Source organism: Carcharhinus amblyrhynchos, chromosome 6, assembly GCF_965287045.1.
Source record: "Carcharhinus amblyrhynchos chromosome 6, sCarAmb.v2.hapA, whole genome shotgun sequence".
Classification (NCBI taxonomy): domain Eukaryota; kingdom Metazoa; phylum Chordata; class Chondrichthyes; order Carcharhiniformes; family Carcharhinidae; genus Carcharhinus; species Carcharhinus amblyrhynchos.
In genome coordinates, this window is record NC_137329.1 from 84,958,631 (window position 1) to 84,978,921 (window position 20,291).

Sequence of the window (20,291 nt, forward strand, 5' to 3'; positions counted from 1 at the left end):
GCTCAAAAAGGATAATAGGACTAGGGGACACAGCCTCAAGATAGAGGGGGGGCGGTTTAGAACGGAGTTGAGGAGGAACTTCTTCACTCAAAGGGTGGTGAATCTCTGGAATTCTCTGCCCGTTGAAGTGGTGGAGGCTACCTCGCTAAATATTTTTAAGACGCGGGTTGCTGGGTTTTTGATAAGAGAGGGGATTAAGGGTTATGGGGAGAGGGCGGGAAAGTGGAACTGAGCCACGACAGATCAGCCATGATCTTATTGAATGGCGGGGCAGGCTCGAAGGGCTAGATGGCCTACTCCTGCTCCTATTTCTTATGTTCTTATGTTCTTATATCCTCTTTGTTAGAATGTTCTGCAACTTACAGTTCATAAAAAATCCTTTTATAATTATTGACAGGATGTTGGCAGCACCAGCAAGGCCAGCATTTATTTCCCATTCTTAATTGCCCCTGAGAAGGTGATGTTGAACTGCCTTCATGAACTGCTGAAGTCCATGTTGAGCAGGCACAGACACAGAGTTGTTAGGAAGGGAAATTCAGAATTTTGACCCAGTGACAATGAAGGAACGATGATTTAGTTCTAAGTCAGGACGATGAGTGGCTTGGAGGGGAACTTGCAGCTGGTTGTGTTCCCATGTATTTGTTGCCCTTGTTTTTCTAAGTGACAGAGCTTGAGAGTTTGAAAGGTGCTATTGAAGGAAGTGCTGCAGTGCATCTTTTGCTCACTGATGCCTCAGTGCTCAGGGGAGTGAATGTTGGAAGTTGTGAATAGATTTTTCTTATCGCAAAAGGTTAGGGTGCACAGAGTTGGGGGTAAGGTGTTAGTGTGGATTGAGGATTGGTTGTCTAACAGGAAGCAGAGAGTCGGAATCAATGGGTGCTATTCTGGTTGGCAGTTGGTGACTGGTGGAGTGCCACAGGGATTGGTGCTGGGGCCTCAACTGTTTACCATTTATATAGATGGCCTGGAGGAGGGGGCTGAGTGTAGGGTAACAAAATTTGCTGATAAGACAAAGATGAGTGGAAAAGCAAATTGTGTGGAAGGCATGGAAAGTCTACAGAGCAATCTGGATAGGCTGAGTGAGTGGGCGAGGACCTGGCAGATGGAGTATAACGTTAGCAAATGTGAGGTTATCCACTTTGGTAGAAATAATAGTAAAAGGGATTATTATTTAAAGGGCGAAAAGCTGCAGCATGCTACGGTGCAGAGGGGCCTGGGGGTCCTTGTGCATGAGTCGCAGAAACCCAGTCTGCAGGTGCAGCAGGTGATCAGGAAGGCGAATGGGATGTTGGCCTTTACCGCGAGAGGGATAGAATATAAAAGCAGGGAGGTCTTGCTGCAACTGTACAGGGTACTGGTGAGGCCGCAACTGGAGTACTGTGTGCAGTTTTGGTCACCACATTTGCGAAAGGATATATTGGCCTTGGAAGGAGTACAGAGAAGGTTCACCAGGCTGATACCGGAGATGAGGGGGTTAGCCTATGAAGAGAGATTGAATAGACTGGGTCTGAAGGCTGAGGGGGGATCTTGTAGAGACATATAAGATAATGAAAGGGCTAGATAGGGTAGAGGTAGAGAGATTCCTCCTGCTTAGAAAGGATAGCAGAACTAGAGGGCACAGCCTCAAAATAAGGGAAGGGGGTAGTTTAGACTGGAGTTGAGAAGGAACTCCTTCACTCAAAGGGTGGTGAGTCTCTGGAATTCTCTGTCCATTGAAGTGGTGGAGGCTACCTCACTGAATATATTTAAGTCATGGGTAGATAGGTTTCTGACAGACAAGGGAATTAAGGGTTATGGGGAGAAAGTGGGAAAGTGGAACTGATCCACTTCAGATCAGCCATGATCTTATTGAATGGTGGGGCAGGCTCGAAGGGCTAAATGGCCTACTCCTGCTCCTATTTCTTATGTTCTCATGTTCTTATTCCGGGTGATTTCAAATTTCTCGAGAATTGTTGGAGCTGAACTCATCCAGGCAAGGGGAGAGTATCCCACCACACTCCTCACTTGTGCCTTGGAGATGATGGTAAGACTTTTGGGAGCGATGAGTTACTCGCTACTGAATCCTCAACCTCTAACCTGTTCTTGCAGCCACACTATTTATGTGGCTGGTCCTGTAACCTCCAGAATGTTGATGGTAGGGTACACAGTTGTGGCAATGCTCTGTCAAGAGATGATAGTTAGACTCTCACTTGTTGGAGATGGCATTTGTCTGGAACTTGTGTGATGCAAATGTTAGTTGTTAACTATCAGCCCAAGTCCTGGATGTTGTCCAGATCTCAATGCATGTGAGCACAGACTGCTTCAGTATCTAAGGAATTGTGAATGAAATGGAACATTCTGCAATCATCAGCAAATATCCCTATTTCTTAACTTTTGATGGAGGAAAGATTATTGATGAACCAGCTGCAGTTGGTTGGGCCTAGGACATTACCCTGAGGAAGTCCTGGCTCAGTATCCTGCATGTGGAGATGCAGTATTGGACTGGGGTGGGCACAGTAAGAAGTCTCACAATACCAGGTTAAAATCCAACAGGTTTATTTGGTAGCACAAGCTTTCAGAGCGCTGTTCCTTCATCAGGTGAGTGGAGAGTTGGATTCACAAATAGGGCATATATAGACAAAAGCTCAATTTGCAAGATAATGGTTGGAATGTCAGTCTTAACAGGTAATCAAGTCTTTACAGTGTACAGACAATGCCAGTGGAAAGAGGGTTAAAGAGGTGTGAATTGTCTCAAGCCAGGACAGTTAGTAGGTTTTTGCAAGCACAGGCAATTCGTGAGGGTGATAGATAGTGTGACATGAACCCAAGGTCCTGGTTGAGGCCGTCCTCATGTGTGTGGAACTTGGCCATCAATATCCCAGGCATGAGGTGATTGGTTAGCAATGACCACAATCACCTCCTTTGTCCTGGTATGGCTCCAGTCAATGGAGAGTTTTCCACCTGATTCCCACTGACTTCAATTTTGCAAGAGCCCCTTAATGCCATTCGATCAAATGTTGCCCTGGTGTCAAGGGCAGCCACTTTCACCTCACCCTGCAATATTAATTGCTTGAAGTGTGCACTGATTAAATGCAAGAGCAGCTGGGCCTCTGAGACCACAGTAAATGGGGCCAACCGACCATCAAACTTATACCAAAGCTATTGGAAGATTAAGAAATAAACAGATAAAGCACTGAGATAGAGTGTGAACTGGAAGCAAATCAAGAGCAAAAATGAGAAATTGAGGGGGAAAAAGATTGGATCGACACAGAGAAAACAGGTAGCAAAGTAAAATAACATTTATAAATAATCTTCAATATTTCACTTCCTGAAGGAATGGGTCTCCATAGTTTCAGGGCGAGATTCTCTGGCCTCCCAGCCAACTGTTTCCCGCCAGCGGGAAGTGGCATAATGTTTGCTAGCATTGGGATTCTCTGGTCCCACCACTGTGAATGGGAAAACTTCACCCTGCACCAGCGGGAAATCAGTGGATGGGGGCGTGTGGCTGGCGGGAGCAGGGAATCCCATTTTCTGAGAATGTTTCAGGGTCAGAGCATAATTAGCATTCACTAGCAATGATCACATTATTAGCAGGGTCCTAAAGCTGTTAATTACTGGATCCCAGCGGAGCCTTGGTTCTTTTCCAATGATGTTTGCAATTGTGCCAGTCGCAAAATCCATTTATGGGGAGAGGGCGGGAAAGTGGAACTGAGCCACGACAGATCAGCCATGATCTTATTGAATGGCGGGGCAGGCTCGAAGGGCTAGATGGCCTACTCCTGCTCCTATTTCTTATGTTCTTATGTTCTTATTACCTTTCCACGGTGGATTTATTAGGCGATTAGCATGCAAATCCAGCAAGTTTAATTAAATAATGGGAAGTTTAAGGATGAGGTTCTATTTGTGCAAAGAAAAAGATTGGAAAGGCACAAACTGACAAATTCTGGAAATTTCCAATTCATAAATTATCACTACATTCCTGAATTTGCTGCTATGTGCTATTTTTGGTTTTCATCCTGACAACGGAAAAAGTCAAAAAGATCACAATATTTATGATATAAAGGATGGAAAAACTGATTACCTGATCAATCTTAGAGAGAATAAATCACTTAATCCAGGTTGGTTACAAACACACGTGGGCAGCATGGTGGCACAGTGGTTAGCCAGGTTCAATTCCCAGCTTGAGTCACTATTTGTGTGGAGTCTGCACATTCTCCTGAGTTTCCTCTGGGTGCTCCGATTTCCCCCCACAGTCCAAAAGACATGCTGATTAGGTGCACTGGCCATGCTAAATTCTCCCTCGGTGTACCCGAACAGGCAGCAGAGGGTGGCAACCAGGGGATTTTCACAGTAACTTCACTGCAGTGTTAATGTAAACCTACTTGTGACACTAATAAATAAACATAAACTTTAAAAGAGGTTCTTGAAGAAATAGTGGAGGCACTATTACACGCATACATAACATTCATTAGAAAAGGGAGCTGTGCCAAAACTGCAGAAGATCGTTTCCGTTCTGTACAAGAATATCACATTTACATTAAAAAAAAAACAAAAAGCTGGACCGATGAAGCTATCCAAAAGATCAGAAACAGCAGGATCAGCGACTGAATGAAATTGACACTGACAGACTGGAATGATAAAGATCATAATTCTCTGTTCCCGAGTTATTTGAGCCAGTCTTGGTGCATGTTGCTCATTATGAATGACAAGCAACTCAGTTTAGAACACAAAGCCCAGGAAACCCCCCCCACAACGCTGGGTCCCAGTGTTTGGTACGGTCCACATCCACCTCTCCCAGGTCCTGCTGCTCTGCACCCAGCACTGCTTGATTATAATTCAACACAATTGAATTAGGCTACATTAGGATAAAGAGAGTGGAAAACTGGAATACCCCACACCAATTTGCTTTAATACAGAGAATACCATTTCCTTTTGATAGGTGGAATGGACAGAGTTGATTGAAACTGGAGGATAGGATCCTTAAACAGGCTATAGTAGGGTCTATGTGTGCAAATGATTGAAGGTGGCAAAGCAGGTTGAGAAAGTGGTTAGCAAAAATACACATTGCTGGACTTTTTAGAGGTATAGGGCTGAATGTTATGGTGCATTTGAAAGTGGAAGGGAGACTTTATGGCATTCGGCTGGATTTTTATGTTCTCCTTCTAGTGGGTTTGAAGGTGGGGGGCTCAGAAAATCCAGCAGGTGGCGCAATTACCATCTTTTTGACTGCCATCGATAGGTCTGAATCTTTACAGAGGGCGGGAGAGGCATTGGGTAGCCTACCCATCCTTGGGCCGATTGAGTCTCTTAAGAGTCCACCTCATGGTCACTTAGGACTCTCATGCTATCCCCGTCACTATTTCACCTGTGGCAGGGGGGAATGGGTAGCCCAGCAGTTTTAGTTGTGCAGATTGTTTTTGGGCGAATCTCATGTGCCCACTGCGGACACCCCCTCCAATATTACTTCTCCAATTACCCATGCTTGGCCTCTCAAACATGGCCTCTTCCCCATCCCTCTCACCTGGCCTACCAACCTAGCCCCAGCAAGATCCCAGATTTGCCTACAGTCCAGGCTCCTCTTTGTCAGGACTAGCTGTACCCCCAGCAGTGGCCACTGCTCTGATGCTGGTGGGATTGCAGACCCATCCACCACCCATTCAACTAGCTGCTGCTTCTCTAAGGTGGCACTTCTTCTGGAGCTAGGGGTGGAAGTTTTGCCTTGAGGAGCTCCAATTGCTCAGGGGCAGCTGACAGCAATGATGAGCGAGGTCACCACTAACATTACAGGGAACAGAGCACCCTGTAAAATTCAGCCCAGGGATTATAAAAGCACAGAAGTTACAATGAACCTTTATAAAAATACTGGAGTTTAATCCTGGTCTCCACATTTCAGAAAGATTCTGAAGGCTGGGTGCAAAGAAGAGTTGTGAGAATGACTCCGGTGATGAGAGACTTGTGGTTTGGATAGACTAGAGACAGCAGGGTTGTTCTCCTTAAAAAAGGAAAGGTTCAATACAGATGTCAGGGGGACGTATTTTACACAGAGGGTGGTGGGGGCTTGGAATGCACCACCAAGCAAGGTGGTTGAGGCAGACACACTGGGATCATTTAAGACTTATCTAGATAGCCACATGAGCAGACTGGGAATAGAGGGATACAAACGGATGGTCTAGTTAGGAACACATGATCGGTACAGGGTTGCAAGGGCCTGTTCCTGTGCTGTATTGTTCTTTGTTTAGACGTGATTTGATAGAGGCGTTCAAAATCATGATGTGTCTAGACAGAGCAGATAAGAGAGAAATGGTTCCCATTGGTGTAAAGGTCAAGAATCAGTGGATGTAGATTTAAGGTGAAATTGGTAAAAGAATAAAGGACAACAAGAGGAAAATCTCTTTTCTGCAGCAAGTATTTAAACTCTGAAATGCAATGCTGGGGAATGTGGTGAAGAAGATTCAACCGTGGCTTTCAAAAGGGAACAGGCTAAGTGCTTGAAGGGAAAAAAAAAGGTTTGACTCCAAGAAGAGGCTGGGGAATGGCGGCAGCTGAGGTACTGTTGCAGAAACCTGGAACAGCCTCCTGTGCTGTAACCAGACTAGGATTCCACAAGAATTGATTTTGTAAGTTTGGGATTGATGCACATTACTGGAATAATTATCTGTTACCTTTTGTGCATTAGCTTTAACCTGGTTGAGCTTGATTCTGTTCATAAGTACAGAGAGAAACATTTTCCAGAAATGTCATTTAGCAAAAAGATATTAACCATAATCAGAAGCGTATAATCATTGGCTGAATATTAGCTTGGAATGAAAATATATCTGGCAGCTATTGCATGTAGCATAAATAGGAAGGATGGGCATAATACTGCATGTTGACGCTTTTCACCTGTACTATAGACGTTCCAATAAAAATAGATGCCATTTCCAAAGAGCAGCTGTTTGCAATTCAAGCTACCAATTTAATATTGAATACTTCTGTACAGTGACTGTTTAATTTGCATTTCTTTGTTTGTAATGCATTACAGGGGCTCCAAGTTAATCTTTACATCAATACTAAAACAAAAGTCTGAGAACTGGATTTCAAATAGGTCTGCAGGCAAACTATTTCTTTAGCATACAAACTAACCTACCAAGCTTAAGAACTGCTGACAAATTGCTTCAGCATAGCCAACACCTCAAACAAATGACGTACAACTGATAAAGGACTCTGAATAACAAGATGCATGACCATAGCCACTGTTTCAAGGTGCCAATATGTTAAATTCCTCTGAATGGCATTGCGTTTCAGGATGTCCAGTTGTGATGTGCATTCTCCTATACACACAGGCAACTACTGGCATACATGTTGCTGGAAGGATCACACTACAGAGGAGTGAGGACCGGTCTAATGCATTACCATAAGATTCTGGAATAATGAGATAGGGGAGGGAAGGGGACAGGATTCCAGTCTATTTGTTGATTTTAAATCATGGCTCCTGGCATTAGAGATCAACTATGGTGTTATAAGATACCAATTTGATTACAGACAATTCTTGAGAGTTCTTACACTTTTGTTGAGATTTCTAAGTGTCCCAATGGTTATATGTGGTAAAACATAATCATCTCATTGCCATGATCTGATATTTAATAAGAATTTGGCTTTTATGAATGATTTTTATACTTTCTGTTAGGATTACTGGATCCCCAGTGGAAAGAATAAGAAAAGTGATAGCTGTTTTCTTCCAGGTATTTAGTGCTGCCCCCAGTGAAGGGAATTTTGACTTACATCTTCATTCTGAGAAACGTTTGGCAAAGTGGCAGGAACTGTCTAAGTGACAGTGCCCAAAAGGTCATTGAAGTGATTGGCCACTAACAGTCATAACTTCATTCATTCCTTCATTCAGTCAGTCTTCAATCACATCCTCTTATGTTTTCTCAGCATCTGTGCCCTAGAAACACCTTTAATGCACAGGTGGCATCACAAAGCCACCTAACTTTAACATTGCCATCTTCTTACAGAAGAAAAGTTTAAAGGGAATATGGTGTGGTGGGGCGGGGGGGCGGGGTTCTTCATGCAGAGAGTGGTGAGAGTGTGGAATGAGCTGCCAAATGAAGTGGTAAGTGAGGGCTCACTTTTAACATTTAAGAAAAACTTGTACAGGTACACGGATGAGAAGGGTGTGGAGGATATGGTCCAGGTGCAGGTCAGTGGGACTAGGCAGAAAAATGGTTTGGCACAGCCAAGAGGGGCCAAAGGGCCTGTTTCTGTGCTGTAGTGTTCTATGGTTCTAATACCCATTGCATAAGCAATGCAGTCAATGGGACCAAAAAAATATACAATGAGAGAATACGGCTCTGGGTAGGTAGGCAAGTGTTTTTCTTGCTGCAATGTTAATCCACCAGTGGGAATAGGGTTAGCCATGGTCTTGTGTCTGTCTTCACCAGAGAAAGGGGGATCTGATACAGCTAGTTAAGATTATTAGCAGCCAGGTGTCACATAGTGTGTGGCCAGAATCTTACCATTGTTCATGCCAGTGGGATTTTCCCATTCCCCCCGCAGTGAACGGAGATTAGGCTGGTTGCCAAATTCTCCAACTTCGCTGGCGTGAACAGCCGATAAGATTACGCCCTGTGTGTTTATTATTGTCTGAGATCAAAATTTTTTCTTTTGTTATGCCAGATTAGAGTGTGGACTTACCCTCTGACTGGTTTGTCCTGATTTAAATCATTTCCAGCAGCAAGATTTTGTGAATTTAAGAATAATGATTTTGTATTCTCACACTCTTTCCCTGGAAATTTTTATGAACATCTCATGTCTGCTATCACACACACACACACACACACACACACACACACACAGACACACACACACACACGCACACACACACAGACACACACACACACACACACACACACACAGAATAGATGAAGAAGAGGGGAAAAAGATACAATTATAAGTTTAAATAATTTCAGTCTGTTCCATAGCAGGCCAGTAGTTATTAGCTGAAGTAGTGCTGTAGCTGGCCATAGAGGCTGGGTAAAAATGGAAGATTCTCCATAAGCTGCAATGTCTACTGTCATGGAATTGCTAGGATATTGGCTCTCAGGTGAACGTGAAGGTGGGACAGATTGGGCGGCAATTCCTTCTCCCACTTTCAAGGTGCAGCTGTTTCACTTTGGCCAGGTTGACCTGCAGCTGGTTCGATAGCTTTTCAAATGGTTTTTCAGATGGAAACTTCATGGAGTTTCTCTGATCCAAACAGCTTCTGCTCAATATTGAGGTTCGACGTCTCTATTGTTCATGGTGAGGCAGGCAATGAATCAGTTGGCTTATCTTAGTCCAGTTTGTTTACAGTTCATCCTTAACAAAAGCATTTGTGAGTTTTACAAGTGACTGGGATTGTTCATATTTTAATGAGGCATTTGTTAGAATTTCAGGTCTCGTTTGAAGTCAACATTGCCAATGTCACATGATGTGTTGTCAGGCATCTCAAAACCTGTTGTATCCATTTTAAAAAATTATATCTTTAAAATTTGAAAGAGTTTCATGCCTGTTCTGGGCATGTCACAGGGCAACATGAAAGAAGGTTGAGGGGTTCAATGCCCACATATTGTTGGTTGCAGCTCAAGTGCTGGGATTTCTCTTTGAAAAGCTCAGCCACTGACTCCACAATTCAGTGATGCTGTTAAATGACTGACGTACATCAGAAATTAAACATGTGACCTTTCTCGGATAAGTATGTGATAAGTAGCACAAATCTAGCCCAATTCTCCAACATGAGATCAGCGTAAGAGACATTTGTGGAGGGTTCAAAGCAGAACAATCCTTCTCTTGGAAATTAAAACTTTGCAGAAAATCACAATGCATTCACTCAGCCACCCACCCACTCACTCAGTCACTAACTCACTCACACTTCACTCACCTACTCATCTAACCATTCACCCACCCACTCACTCACCCATCACTCACCTACTCATCTAATCATTCACCCACCCACTCACTCTCCCATTCATCCACCCACTCATTCACCATCACTCACCAATCCAAGAAATCATCACCCACCTAGCCACCCACTCACACTCACTCACTCAATTCAATCACTCATTCACCCACCTACCAAAAGACATGAGACCTTTAAAGACTTAAATATGGGAGCTGATATCGGAAAAAGGGGATGTGTGCTGCTCTTCTTCACCGGTTTTTCCTGGATCTGTGCCGAAACTTTGTTGTTGCAATTGGGAACAGAAGATCCAGCAGAAAAGGTGCATGAAGTGGTAAGCGTGCAATGATGTCTGCAGGCAGCAGCAATGTGAGCAGCAGCACTGCTCAACACTGATCCATTCTGCTCCTCGGATCTTGATTCTCACAACAGAGAAGATACTTTTTTTGTATCAAATCTACTGAAGCACTTGAAACATTTTGATTAGATCAACCCTAAATCTTTGAAATGAAAGACAATAAAGGCCAAGTTTATGCAACCTGTCCTCATAATTTAACCCATTCTAAATAATTGGTATTACATTCCTTTCAAACCCTATGTATCCACCTAAAATGAATTCCAAAAATCATGGTACTTCAAATAAGCAAAGCTCTGTGCAACAAAATATAATTTCAATGAATTAATCCAACTTCTCCAAAATAGGGTCTCCCTGTTTGCATTAATGCAAACATTGTTGGCTTCATACCTTTGCAACACCAGATTTGATTTACTGTGGCTGTGCTCAATTCATAACTGGCTGCCAGGATAGATCATCATAAGCCCAAACCCAAGATTTTCAGTGAGTTTAAATGCTGGATGTGTCACAAGAATGTGCCTCAAATTTAACATGCCACCCACTGCCTTAATTACTGTACTTAGTCTTCACACAACCTTAGTCTGCCTTGAGCGTTCAGCGCCTGCCATTGTAAGGGGATTGAATGCAATGTTTAAGTAAAAGATGATGAGAGACTCAGGGATAATATACAGTGGGTAAACTCACGGAATTAACAGGTTTTCAACTTTATAAAAAGAAACAGGACGCGCTTATGGTTTTAAAAAAACATATTGGACAGATCATAAACTATTAAGAGCCTGGGCTGTTGCCTATTTGAATGCAATCTGCTGCCTGATTTTGTAATGCCGTGCATTAAGGGCAGACAAGACTACAGAATGTTAAGCTGCCATTCTGCTCCAGCCCTCCCTGAACCGATGATTATATATCAGGAATGGGTGGGAGGAAAATGAAGGTTCCTGAGAGTAAAATGAATTGTAGGCATCCATCCTAACTTGCCCAAGAGGCAGAGCACTCGAATGTGGCACTGACTGACTAATTTGTTATGATTGGCCACAAAGAGTGTTGACAAATGAAGATGTCCTACAGGTGCTGGAACCTATGCACATAGTGCCACAAGAATTGAAACAGATCGCTCTCTTTCTATAGTTTGCTTTAGTTGCTTCCGGAGCTTTAGGATGAATGATTTTCATAAATAATCCCTTGCCATCTTAGCAGCGAAGTACATCCCTCCTGCAATCTGGAATGACTGTAGGAATTGTTTCCCCATTTAAAAACAGATGGAGATTTTTTTTAATTTAACTATACCTGTGGCAAAATGGGGAGATTTGTCAATTGTGTTTTTTATACCCTGTCTGAAACTTGTCAATGTATCGTCAGGCAAGTTAGATTAAAATGACCTCTAAGAAACCTCTTGCCGAGTGACAGAGATGCAGAAACTTATTACCACATGGAACTGGCCGCTTTTCATTTAGTAAAGTGCTGGGACATGATTAATTGTTGCATTCAAGAAACCAAACAAAACTGGTGTCAGATTCCATTCTATTTAAAAGTAGGCCAACGCTTCCCGGAATACTGCTTGAAGTGTCTAATTCACAAAATCTTCCCTTCTCTCTCAAGTATTTAAATATCCCTAAGAGGAAAATGGGAAGGTTCAATAGTCCTACAAGTTTAATCTTTATCTAACTTCTAACTATATCCTTCACTAAGTTTTCTCTGGAAGCATTGCCAATTGTCCTTTGAATAAACATATACTTTCCATTCCAGTTACTTTTCGTGGAGGCATATTCCACAAAAATATTACTATTTGACTAAATGTTAGCTTCTTCTAACTCGTGTGCTCAGTTATTTGAACTTTCCTCCAAAGTCAACAGTGTGCTTAGATCAAATTTATTTTCCTTCAATTCCTTTCATAATCTAAAAGCTTCGAGTAAATCACGTCAAGTGAAACAAACCAACGGGGGTGAAATTGAGGTCAGCGTTCACTTTTTGGACGCAATGAGGTTCATTAGGATTTCGAAACACCATCCAAGGTGCACATGTACACTTTGACACAAAACACACCACACACCATGTTGCTAACAGGGCTCATGTTCATCCACTCAACATCCATTGAAGGATTCTACAGCAGGCAAATACGACCTGTATTTTTGGCCAGACTGGTTTTGTGATTTGCACAGAGGTTCAGCTGACTTTGCACAGGGAACAACCCTGGCATTTTCCCAATCTGGAGGACTCACTACAGGAAAAGGGATTGTTATTCAGGGAGCTTCTGGTAGGAGATTTAATGTCTTTTATAGTCATCTGTTTTTTCTCTTTCTGTTTAGTTGTCTGATGTGTTTTGGCTGCTAATTCAGCAATTGCACTGTACTGAAATACTTTTTGTAATTTAATATTTTTGTATCAATTGTTGTATCTTCCAACCTGTCAAGATTTGATTGGCAACACTACCTGCAATAGATTTCCTCTGTTAAATCAGGACCACAAGCCTTTGGTTCAGCTCTATTACCATGGCTACTCAACAGAAAATGGCACACTGTGTAGTTTTTAAGATAAGTACATAAGCAATTTTCTCATTTCTTCACTAGTTAATTTTTAATTTCTCCTTGGATTGGCAAAACACATATAGCATTTTTAGGAAATTATGAACCAATAGTTAGTAACGCATACTGTAATTATCAACCCTACATGAAAGATTAAATAAAGGCACGGTAGGCATTATTACCCAACACTTCAACTCTGTCCTAGAGTAAGCTTCAGGTATGATGGTGCTGAAGGTATTGGAAGCTTGGGTAGAGCCTGGTAATGTTGACTTACTGTCCCATGGAAGAAGCAACAGTAATTCTGAAGGAGGGTGAGCAGGTGCTTCTTCTGTCCACTCCTTCACACTGTAACTCCAATTAGAGGTGTACCTAAGGTTCCCTTAAATACTGGTAGACATACATTACCCACGCAATCAAAAGCAAATGCAGTTGCTATTTTTGACTGCACGTTGGCCCCATCATGACAAATTCAAATGGCAATCAGTCCCAGAGAGGTTGAGAACGCTTTGATTCCAAGTTTCAACATCATGGGCCAGAACAAAGGTAAATGAAGAAATGGTAAACTCTTCGATCTGACTGACTTTCATTGCACGTGGAAGGTGTGACTCATCTGCTCTCTTATTGGTTGTCACAAGCATACATAAGAGATAAAATGACTTTTTTTTACTTGTTAATCTGTAGTGCAATCTGGCAGTTAGAATAGGCAACTTTGTTGTAGGTTGTTAGTATTGTCACTTAACTGGTGATTGAAAAGACCCACTATATTGCACTGGGGACTTGTGTTCAAACCTCACCACAGCAAATGATGAGATTTGAATCCAATAAAAATCTGGAATTAAAAGTCCTTTGATGATCGTGGAACCATTATCAATTGTTGCAAAATTCCATCTGGTTCACAAATGTCCTTTAGAGGACGTTTCATCCTGAAATGATCTGACCTACATGTGACTCCAGGCCCACAGTAATCAAAAGTAATTATGGATGGGGAATAAATACTGACCCAGCAGTGATGCCACATCCCATGAATTACAAAAAATCTGAATCTGGTTCAGTGTATGTCCTTCACAGTAAAACAACCTATCAAAGTGCACTGTCTATGCTCACACTAAAATGATGGGTTGTCACCCTTCGGGGTCTTTGAGTCCTGGTAAGGATTTCAGGAAGTGTTAAATTGAAGTGATTGCATTTACTTTAAAATGAGCCACAAAGCACTAAAAGTATAACATATAGAAGGAGTTGTGCGGTCAGGCCACACAATCAGAAAATTGAAGAAGCATGTGAGGGGCTTTTGCGGATCTTGGGCTGAACTTAGAGCTAGTAGTGGTGGATACAATGGTGGCTTGGACAGCTAAAGTAACTCTACCTTGGCCATTTCCCTGAGCCCCAATGCATGGCACAGTGGTACAGTGCTTAGCTCTGCTGCCTCACAGTGCCAGGGACCTGGGTTCAACTATGGCCTTGGGTCACTGTCTTTGTGGATTTTACACATTCTCCCGGTGTCTGTGTGAGTTCACTCCGGGTGATCTGATTTCCTCTCACACTCCAAAGATGTGCAGGACAGGATGATTGGCCATGTTAAATTGCCCCTTAGGGTCAGGGGGATTAGCAGGGTAAATACATGGGGTTATGGAAATAGGGTCTGGATGGGATTGTTGGTGGTGCAGGTTCGATGGGCCAAATGGCCTCCTTCTGCATTTGGCCCATTGAGCCAAATCATAGGGATTCTACAATTCTATGAATTCTGCATTCATCAAGAAAATAGAATATGGGCATGTTCTATTCTGCAATTTTCACTGGGGGGGGTTGGCCTTGTTTTTGATGAGCTGTGGTTGAAAGCTCCTCAGAGAGGTCATGAACTCTAGACCGCACCAACAAATATTTCAACAAACTTGGTGGCCGTCTGGGCTCTCAGCCAAGCCATTAGATTACTAAAACAACTGGTCCTGGAGAAAACATTTTTTGATTGACAGCTCAAGCACTCTGATCCCAGCTGTCAATTTCACAATGTTTGTTTACACAATGCAAATGGTTTCAAGGATTTGTGGCTTTGATTATTGATTCTTTAAAGCGTCTGAATGACTGACACTTCTATTAGCTTGTAATGTAATTTTTCAACACAGGAGAAAGTTATGAATGATTTGCTTTTTACATCTTTTTATTACATATCCCATTGCTAACACTAAAGGATTCATTGCTCTTAGACATTGTATAGTGGGTCATTGGGGATGGAAGTACCATAGCTAGGAATGGGAGACATGAGGGGCCTTGGGGTGGGTGGATGGGCAGAGCTTGGTATTGGGGGTGTGAGATTGCATTGGATGGGGCATGAGGAGTGTGTTTGAGAGCTGGAGGGCCGTGTGTTTTTATTTTAGCTGATAAAAGCTTCACACCTAGGTGGGTCTTTAAAACAGTCACCTCTACACCAGGCTGTTCCTGTAGGCTGCTGCTGCGCCTCTTCCTGTGTTGGCTGACTAACTCCTGCCAATGATGTTCCTGCCTCTGCAGACAATTTCTCCTGAACTGGGCAGGTCAAACCAGGAATTTTCCTGACTCTCGTATCCACCTCGAGGATGGAAAGCTTGGCACTCAAGTCCCAGAGCAAATCGACTCTGTGCCTTCATTACACTTGGAACAATGACAGGTGAGAATTCCACATATAATACTCATCTTGGTCCGTCCATTCTAGTGGGAGATTCCTCCACCCAAAGTTATTCAATTCAGAATTTTCCAGAAGCTCAATAGTCTGTGTTGAAATAGCAAATGTTGCGTACTCAATTGGCAGACAACTTCATTGTTCATCAATGTCCATTATAAATAAATAAAATACAGTTTGAGAAGCTTCTATACAAACTCTGTCCATGTTTAAAGTGGTATCACGTGATACCCCTTCACTGGGTAAGATAGTGAGGAAAGAAAGGGCTGATGTGTGTTGGGACGGGGTGAAGCAAGTTAACAGGCAGTACTTGAGTGTTTTTCTTTAATAGGAGAGCTAACCTACAATTTTACACATGGACAACTTTGTTCAGCCAGGAAATTGGTACAAAGGAAGCGTTATAGCAACCACCTCTTTGCTCAGCTAAAATGAAAAGGGCAGAGGTGATTTTTGGGAAAAGTGTTCTGTCTTGTTTCTATCTGTTGTTCTCCCACAATAAGGGAAGTTACACAGATGGCTGCACAATTCAATTCCAAATGGCGTAGGTGGCCATCAATTATTGCCTTTCAGCAACATACCCAAGTAATCCATGCCAGTAAACCCATTGTGCCAGATTAGAAGAAATGTGTTACGTTTTACACTTGGCAGGAACTTCCAATGTTTAATGTTTGCCAAGGGACTAAGGACATATAGGATGAGTGAACTGTTTAATATTAGGATCCAACTATTTTGTTCCATCACCAGTAGTGCAGGATACCTTAAAGGTGACCTCACATATACAGTTTATATTTTCACATTTCTGATATAAAACTTCCCTTTAAAAACAGAATATGCCTTTATCAAAATGTAACTGCATAATTTTAAGCGACAGCTTTAGAAAATGGAAACATTAAATTATGGTATTGATAATATGTGAATGCTCCCTGGTTACATTCATGGTTAATTTTAAAAGGGATTTACTTGTGAGATTTCAATTTGCCGTATTATGAGGAGGTCGCACGACATTGTGGTGCCAAATGTAGTGCGACCCTGCATAAAGACTTGTTTATTTGGATTCAGGTCTATTCCTTTTGTTCTATGAAGTTTTAAGTGTCAATGACACAGAGTTAGTGATTATAGCTCCTCAAATAATTACGTTTATCATTTTTTCTGTTTTATTACCACTTCTAACAGAAATTCACAATCTCATACACACCATAGAGGTTGGGATGGTTACAAGAATACCCTCAAAAGCACTGTGGTCAGCAGCATCTATGACACACATCATTCATGACCTGTTAATGAATATTATTACTAATTAGGGACTAATCAAATGGAGTTACTGAGCAAGAACACCACTCCTGGACTGAAAAACAAGGACTTGTTTATCTTTAGAGAAAAGGTATAACACGTAGTGGTCTCAACCCATCTACGTTAGGTAAAAAATAGACTTCTGGCTAAAAAATAAAAGAGGGATTATAAACACACAAGATTTTAGGGTACCAGATGCTTTATATATTACAAGAATTAGGCCAATGAAAATGACTTCTGATGGGCTTTTCTATGGTACCATCTTCCTCCGTCCTACTAAATACACCCAGTTGTTTCAGTCCGGTAACTCGCTTGCATTGTGACAATTACCATTTTCTATCTTAATGTTTCAATACACACAACAGACTCTGTGTCAAAACCCCTGGTTTGGCTGATTTAATTTCATTGTTTCTAGGCCAGCTCTCTGAAGCAGTCACCAACTATTGAAAACAGGAGAGTGTGAGGTTATCCGTTTTGGACCAAAATAGGATGGATCGGTGAAATTTTCTACAGTGAAAAACAAGACAGAGTGGATATGCAAACAGATTTAGGGAAATGTGTATCAATAAACACTAAAGGTTTGCAATCAGATTGTTACGATCTCGGGCAAATCTTCAGCATGACTTTGTTCGGACCAGTGATGTTTTGTTTAATGTAGACAAAGTTTGAGATTCAAGGCACTTGCTAATAATTGAATAAAGCAACAAGACCGAAATGAACTTTGCTGTACAAGGTCAGAAAGATAAAAATAATTTATAATATCTATCTTATACTCTGCCATTCAGAGTTAATATGAGAGGTACATGTCAATTAACAGTCAACCTGTGGTCAAACGCACCACACGACAAAATAAATGAAAAATAGAACCATGATGGACTCCAATGGATTTGTAAGCAATCCACCCAGACAACAGTAAACACTTTGGCCACGATCTCACTGTGGGGGGGAGTGAGCCAGCAACATCGCTAGAGAACCGGGAAATTGAGTTCATGCCCAATTTCTTGCCTCTCGTGATCTTACTAACACTGGACAACCGGTGAGATCAGCCTCGTGCCCGAAAAATTTCTACATCATAACGTGGGCAGAACTGTTTCCTCAGCCCCACATAATCCAGAAGGAAAGGACAGTAAAAACAGGGAAAAAAAGAATACTGGTCCAATCTGGTCTTGTATTCTTTAATATGGAACACCAGTAAAAACTGGGAAATAAGAATACTGGTCTGAACTGTTTTTCCTATTGGGTGACCCTTACAGTCCCAAATACCCTAATACTACAACTAGAAAAATGAATTTCATTACAAGATACAAAAAGTGAACAAAAAGACAAATGGAATCCTAGCCTTTATTAGTAAAGGGCAATACTATTAATGGTAGGTCTTGCTACAGTTATTCAAAGATAGCAGAATATACAGTTCTGAGCAACACATCTAATCAGGGCTCCAAGGATTAAATAAAAGTGGCAAGGTTACATAAGTTAAGTTTGTGTTGCCTGGCACATAGAAGTGGTGATCTGATTAAGAGTTTTAGGATTTTGAAAGGAATTGAATTGATAGACAGAGGAAAACCTTCTCCAGTGGTGGGGAATGCCAGGACAAGTGCCCATCTCCTTAAATTTGAGCCAGACCATTCAGAAGTGAAGTTAGGAAACACATCCTCAGGCAAAGGGTGGCCATGATGTGGAGATGCCGGTGTTGGACTGGGGTGGACAAGATGAAAGGTCACATGACATCAGGTTATAAGTCCAACAGATTTATTTGAAATCACAAGCTTTCGGATGACTTTATCCGACAAAGGAGAAGTGCTCCAAAAGCTTGTGATTTCAAATAAACCTGTTGGACTATAACCTGGTGTCGTATGACCTCCCATCAGGCAAAGGGCGATAGAACTATAGAACTCTGTCATCGAAAATAAAAACAGTAGCTGCTACCTCAATTAATCATTTTAAATCTGAGATCAATATATTTCCCATAACTAAGGGAATTATGGGATGTAGAGCTGAGGTGTGTGGACAATATATGATGATCCTGATAATACCTTTTGACACTTATTTTAACGCTTTAATGTGCTTGATGCCTAAATTGAGTTCCACCTGAAAATTGGAATGGGTGACTTCTAACAATAAGTCATCAATATTATTTTTGGGGGGGTTTTCCATGATTAGTCCTCAACCAGATGCCAACCATGTTTCCAGGCAATGTTCGGGCTCAGTATCATGAGGCAGCTTTGTGGAAATGAATCTTTGAGTCTATGCATCACAATGTGTAAAAATTGTAATGATTGGTTTGGTATCCATTTGGTTCCCACTCCATTGCTGTTCCTGTGTCCACTGATATTCAGATATGAGGGAGTTTGATGGGCTGCACAGCTTCACCTTTGATAAACTTTACAAGCAGTTTCTTCACATGTACGTCACCACAGCCACTAATTGCCTAGCTTGAATTGAAGGGAAGGGTTTATAACAGATGCCCTGTACCATTCCTTGGCTTGGTTGCCATAGCAATCTTTAGTTGCAGTGGATGGCTTGCAGTTATGGGAGCAGGGGGAAGGGAACCACTAAACTGCAGTTTATCTGGTCTTTGTGTGGTTGAAGTGCTTCAGAGGGCGAACACAATAAGAAGTCTGCAGCTGTGCGTAGAGACAGAGAATGAAAGCGACTGTCTCAATAGGGTTTGTCACTGCAGGATCTCCATTTACTACTGGAGTTCAGCAGTACTAACATCGTTAGGCACTTTGTTTCAGTGTGTTTCCCTGGGTTATTTTTAAAGTGCAGCCCTTTTCTTTCCCTCTCCAAAATCCAGCAGGAGGTGCAGACTAGCATTTCCTCATTTGCTAAAAATAAATAGAAAGTGGGTGCTGGATTTTTGCAAGACCTGAAGAGATTTCCTACATGTTATGTGCAACAAAATTGTAAATCAGTTCTTTATAAACAGGTTTATCACTCAATGCCACAGGGAGAGAGATAAAAGGATCTGTGCTTTCATCATTGGCACATCGTAGCTCACAATCCAGCAAAAAGGTTAGTGGCAAAATCTGACAGGAATAGTCTGATTTAACGGAGCCAAGAAAGCAAAATCACTCCATGGGATTTAATATTGAATGCTTCAACTAACAGAAATGAACACAACATTCTCAAAAGACAATTACAACTGTCACCCCAAAAATATTCTTGTTCACACAGTGTGTAAGCATTTTTCTTCTCTTTTCACGATAATTAGGTTTTTAGCTGCAGAAGTTATCAGTCACGCATGTTTCACCTATTTACAGGGATGACAGTTGTTCTTCACCTCAGAGTTAAGTGATGCCACACATTACATCACTTTACATCACTTGCCCGTGATTCTCGAGAACGAAAAGAATGTCATGGCAACAAATCAAACCTAGTCAGCTTAATCAAGTGAGAGTGTGCTCAGGCAAGTAGTATGAGAAGAATTCACAGTAATGGAAAAGAAACTGTACAGTAAAAGAACAAGTGTGTACCTTAAACCATACTCAAATACCCTCAGAGCAACCTTTCTTCACTTCTCATTCCCATACTCACCATCCATTTGACCCAAGTGAGTCTGTCTGTTGAGTTACGCTC

General features: G+C 41.9%; 1 long non-coding RNA gene across 1 annotated transcript; it reads left to right on the forward strand.

Annotated features, from left to right (window-relative positions):
* Nucleotides 1-14,570: 14,570 nt before the first annotated feature.
* Nucleotides 14,571-20,030, forward strand: LOC145344506 (uncharacterized). Its single transcript, XR_013886878.1, has 3 exons — nt 14,571-15,410; nt 19,642-19,727; nt 19,927-20,030. It is a non-coding gene; the product is annotated as an uncharacterized LOC145344506 (long non-coding RNA).
* The last annotated feature ends 261 nt before the right edge of the window (nt 20,031-20,291 follow it).